The sequence below is a fragment of the Delphinus delphis genome, chromosome 13 (assembly GCF_949987515.2).
Source record: "Delphinus delphis chromosome 13, mDelDel1.2, whole genome shotgun sequence".
Classification (NCBI taxonomy): domain Eukaryota; kingdom Metazoa; phylum Chordata; class Mammalia; order Artiodactyla; family Delphinidae; genus Delphinus; species Delphinus delphis.
Genome location: NC_082695.1, coordinates 40,611,210 through 40,615,484, shown reverse-complemented (window position 1 = coordinate 40,615,484; position 4,275 = coordinate 40,611,210).

The window sequence follows — 4,275 nt, the reverse complement described above, 5'->3', positions numbered from 1 at the left end:
AATTTGGTGACGAGTGTGATGGCCTTTATTCAAAGGAAAACAGTCCATGGATTGGTGGAGCACAGTGCCTTGCAAGCAGCAGAGCACTCTTCCTGAGAGATTTTGGGCAGGAGCAAGTTCTATAGCACATTAGAAGAGGAAGGCAGAAATGGCATTATTGGCTAGGAGGTCAGGGATTATCTTTTAAGGTGAGCAGGTCCTATTTTCTAGGGTAAGGTAGGCTAGCTAAACTGAATTGGAGGATTGTGTTGGTGTAAATTAGGTTTCCTTGACAGTGCAGGCTGACTTAGATTTAGATCATGCCCCTAAACAGTATACAACTCAAAACCTGAGCTAAATGGAAAAAACAAACAAACAAACAAAATACTCTCTAGGCTCAGAAACCCAAATCCTATCTGTTAGCATTATACTTTGGACTTGCCTCTTTCTCTTTCAACCTGGTCTACACCAGGGGTTGGCAAACAATGGATCACAAACCATAGTTTGGCTCCTGAGTTAGGAATGTTTTTTACATGTTGTGGTATTGTGATTTATAATTAGAAATATATATGTGGTCTTCATCCCCATTTCTGGCACAGAACTCCAAAAGCCCTAGGAGTTTCCTAAGTGACAAGAGCACTGGGAGAATCTTTCGTTAAAATATTTGGTCTTTTGTGCTTGGTTCCTGAAATAGCTCCAGAGCCATAAGAATAAAAGGAATGTCTTGTTATTCATAACAAGCCCCTTTTAACCAATACCTGTGTTTAAGTTAATGGGGTGACTTTTGGAAAGCCCCTAAGGATGGGGGCTGGTTGCAGGGGAACCCAGCGTATGATTAGAAGGTTGAAACTTTCAGTCTCACCCCCAACCTCCCAGGAGAGGAGAGGAGCTGGAGGTGGAATCAATCACCAATGGCCAATGATTTAATCAGTCATACCTACGTGGTGAAGCCTCCATAAAAATCCAAAAGGACAGAGTTCAGAAAGCTTCTCCGTTGGTGAATACATGAAGTAGGAAGGGGGGCACGCTCAGAGAGAGCCTGGAAGCTCCATACCCCTTCCCACATACTTTGCCCTATGCATCTCTTCCATCAGCCTATTTCTGAGTTATATCCTTTTATGATAAACTGATAATCTAGTGAGTAAAACATTTTCCTGGGTTTTCTGTGCCGCTCTAGTGAATTAATCCAACCAGAGGAGGGGGTCATGAGAACCTCCGGGTTACACCAGGTTGGTTAGAAGCAACCTGAACTTGAGACTGGCATATGAAGTGGGGGAAGAGGCAGTCTTGTAGGACTGAGCCCTTAACTTGTGGGATCTGACATTATCTCCAGGTAGATAGTGTCAGAACTGAACTGAATTGTAGGACACCAAGCTGGTGTCACAGAATTACTTGATTTGTAGGAAGCCTAGTGTCGGAAGTGAAGTATTCTGTGAGTAGAGCTTTTGAGAGTAGACACACAGGAGGAGTGTTTTCCTTTACGTATTTATACAACTGAAAAAAATCAAAAGACTATTCCTTGACACATGAAAATTACATTAAATTCAGATTTCTGCATCCATAAATAATTTTGTTGGAACACAGCCATGCTATTATTAGCGTCCGTACTGTTTATGATTGCTTTCACACTATGACAAAACTGATAGCTGTGAAAGAGATGGCTCACAAAGCAAAAAATATGTAGTATTTGGCTGTTTACAGAAAACGTTTGTCAAACCTTGGTCTATGGTCCTTGACCAGATTCAGAGCTCCCATTGTATCTCCCTAACTAAACAGTCTTTCAGTATCAGCCCATGGCCTGCTTAGCTCTTTATAACTTTTTCATAACTGAATACAGAGAAATTAGATCACTTGCCCAAGCTAGCAAGGCAGGCAAAAAGCAGACACAGGATTTGAACCTGGCAGTCTCCAGAGACCCTGCTCTAAGCTGTGATGCTATATTGCCTCCCTAGGGGAACCTAGGTAACCTAGGTTACTAAGAACCTGGTAACCTCAAAGTCAACATAAAATTCTAGGTACTGTTAAAATCCTCAGACATAGTCTATCTTAAATAAGAGGTATTGCTGTAGGACAGTTCTTCCCTAAGTAGGGAGGAAAAGATAATTATTTAATGATTTTATTGGATGTGTATCACATAAAAAGCATCTCACTTAACCCTCAGAATAGCCCAGACAGGGAGGAATCATAATCCACATTTTTATAAATTAGGAAACTAAAAGCAAAAAAAGATTATTTCCTTTTAAATTCACAGATTTAGTATACCAGTGAGGTGGTGGTGGCATGTTGAAATTTATAGACTAGATGCTCAGATATGCAAAACTGTAACTGGATTTCTATGTACCTGAACCAAACTAGATATCAAGCCCCATATTTCTATTCCTGGAAAGGAGGGAAATGTGACAGTATAAGATTACTCAGCCACCACAGGTATAAAATGTAGTAGCCAAAGGTGTTCAGTTTCATTAGTCATCAGAGAAATGGCAATTAAAACCACCAAGTGATGCCCCTATCCACCATGCAGCATGAGTGAAATGAGAGCCAGGTAATACCAACTGTGGACAAGCAGCAACTAGAACTCTCATTCACTACTGGCAGGAGTGTAAATTGGTGCAACTACTTTGGAAAACTGCTTGGCAGTATGAGTGATGGGTGCTGGAGCTCACAAGAAGTGATGGTTAAATTTCCAGGAATTTTGTGAATCAGCTGATTTCACATTGGTAGCTTGAAATTGGGCAGCTGGAGTATTTACACCACAGGAACTGGCTAACATTATAAATGAGCACCCACCCTAGAGCCAGTTGTTAAACATTTACCAGCAAACCACTGGGCAATAAAGCTCCACATATATATATCCTGTGACTCAGCAAATCGATTTCTAGGTATCCACACCTTAGGAATGTGTGCAGATATGGCCCAAAAGCCATGTACAAGAATGTTTATAGCAGCATTATTTGTAATGGCCGGAAACCCAAATATCCATAAATAGAATTGATAAATTCATGTCCATTCAATGGAATACTATGCAGTAATAAGAATGAAAGAACTGCTATATGCAATAACCCAGATGAATCTCACAAAATGATGGAACAAAAGGAGCCTGAACAAGGGTACATACTGTGTGATTCCTCTACATAAAAGTCAAAAAAGACCAGATTAACCTCTGATGATAAATCAGGGAGGTGGTTACTTGGTGGGGAGGAGAGCAGCAATGACTGAACAAAGGGGGGATTGTGGAGTGCTGGTATTGACCTTTTTTCCATCTAAGTGCTGGTTATTTAACTGTGTTTATTTTGTGAAAATTCATCAATAAAAGGTTTGATTTTAAAAATTAGTCACTTCCATAATTGGACAAGCAAAGGCAAAAAAAAAGGAACTTCAAATTAAATCTCATACCTTATACAAAAATTAACTAAAAATAGATATTAGATCTAAATGAAAAGCATGAAACTCTAAAAAGAAAGTCTTTATGACCCAGGGTTAGACAGAATCCTTAGACATGACACCAAAAACATAATCCAAAAAAAGTGGAAAAGTAAAAAAAAAGGTAAATTACATCTCATCAAAGTTAAATGCTTTCACTCTGCAAAATAAACTGTTAAGAGGATGAAAAGACAAGCTACAAACTGGGAGAAGATATTTGCAAATCACATACCTAACAAAGTATATATTTTGGTTTTGATAAATATACTTTAGTTATGTTAGATGATACTACTAGGCAAAGTTGAATATTTTTACAACTTCTTGTGAGTCTATAATTATTTCAAAACAAAAAAGATCAATTAAGGGAATTCCCTGGCAGTCCAGCAGTTAGGACTCTGTGCTTCCATTGCAGGGGGCACGGGTTTGATCTCTGGTCAGGGAACTAAGATCCCGCATGCCATGTGGCGTGGCAAAAAAAAAGAAAAAGGAGAAAAAAAGACATCAGTAGTTTTACCTACCAGACTGCCTATTTTTCCACATCTTTGACCGATATTCTAAGCATATTCTAATACAACGCTAATCGGGGTGTAACTGATGAAACTTTTCTACAGGGCAACCTGGCTGAACCAGTCGAGCTCTTAGAATGTACAAGCATTTGAACAAGGAATTCCATTTCTGGAATTTTTCCTAAGAAAGTAATCAGAGATATATACAAAAATCTGCAGACAATGATTTCGTTTTTCATAGTTGCTTATAATAGTGAAAAATTAGAAAAAACCTAAATATTGGAAACAAGTATAGTTTATACTACATAGTTAGTAATATTTTGATATACCTAGAATATAGAATACAGTATAGCCATAAGAAATTAAGCCA